A 1,620-nucleotide genomic window follows, 5' to 3' on the forward strand; every position below is an offset into this window, starting at 1 on the left:
CGGGAATGAACGCCATCAGAAACGGCCACCCTCAGCTGCCGACCCAGATGACAAATTATACCGGAATCGCACAGCCGATTCATCAGGTTACAAAACCCAAGCAGGAAATGTCATCTTAACTGTCAACCTAAAGAATCCGGATGTCGATTTCTTTTTACCATTATCTTTTTTTTTTTTACGCTCGTCAAAAGCGACCTTCCGCCCTCGTCGAGGGATATTGCGTAACGCACACGTTCTTTCATGTGCTTTTAGGAGGTCGATCTTGTGGGCATGAAGGTAATACCCATCGCCTCGATGGAAGATTGGATGCTCTTACGATGTTCCGCGTTTAGAGATACACAAGTTATGATGAAACGTTATGGCTTTACATTCTAGACGAGGATGTTGGGGATACGTGTGTAATGGTCAGTGGTCGATTCGGGCTTGACCTGAATGATAAAAAATGGGTTTTCTATGTATCTGTGGCAATTGTGTGTTTCAAAAAGGGATAAAAAGTGACTAACCACTGCAATCACTTTGTCGTGCCAGTTCTGTTAGCGAGATGTTAATGCAAATCTATTATGTACAATAATACTTATGAAATATACATCTCTCGCCAATACAGATAAATCATAAATGTGATATAGTAAAAATTAAGATTCAAAAAATGTTTATTTGTTTTTCTTTTGACAATAATAAAAAGTAAACAAGGCATGAATAATCACTTATTTTCAAGAAGTGTTATGTACAAGCAAATAGACTCTCTGATATCCCTTCCCTGTTTCGTTATATATAATTCATATTGCAATGATGGGATACACCAAGTGTCGTTTCTATTAATACAATTAATTGTTAAATAATCAGCATATGTACTATGCACCGTATGTGCAACAAGACAAATCCAGGCGTCATCAGCTAAACAACCTCATCAATAAAATTTTTAACTGACATTTTCCAGGAGAAATGACTGGCCAGAACACCTATTTTCAATTTTTATTTCTCAGATCACAGTAGTTGGTCTGAAGGAGCATAAGGATTACAGCCACTGACATTTGGAAGCATGACGCTAACAAGGACTATGTGGGCAACACCTATGCGAAATTCTGCGAGATATTTCACTTTTACGTAATTGAACCTACGTTTTACACATATAAAAAATCCTCCATGGACTCACCCCGTCCTCTTATGTATAACGAACGATAATTGAGACAGCCCATGTAAAAAATCCATACAAACTGAGTGACAAATCTTAAGTCCTTCTTAGTAAATAATACCTATTAATCTCTGGCCTTCCAGACATGCACAAATAGATAAAAAATTAAAGAGACGTCTATTGTAGCCCTACGTGCGTCTACTCGTCGTAGAGCGGTGTCTGGTCCCCTCCGATACTCATGTTGGTGGGCGAGTGGATGGTCTTGGGCGTGGAGCGCGCCGAGCGGGGCGTGGCGCGCGGGTTGTCGTAGTCGTGGTAGGGGCGCGGCGTGCGGTCGTCGTAGCGCGGGGTGCGCCGCGACCCGTCGTCGGGGTAGCCGGAGCTCGAGGCGTAGCGCGAGTCGCGGGGCTCCGAGTAGCGCGGCGTGCTTCGCCCTCCGTCGTGGTGCCTCGGGGTGGCCCTCCCTGCGTCCCCCGCGCCGCTGCCTC

Source organism: Penaeus monodon, chromosome 23 (assembly GCF_015228065.2).
Source record: "Penaeus monodon isolate SGIC_2016 chromosome 23, NSTDA_Pmon_1, whole genome shotgun sequence".
Classification (NCBI taxonomy): domain Eukaryota; kingdom Metazoa; phylum Arthropoda; class Malacostraca; order Decapoda; family Penaeidae; genus Penaeus; species Penaeus monodon.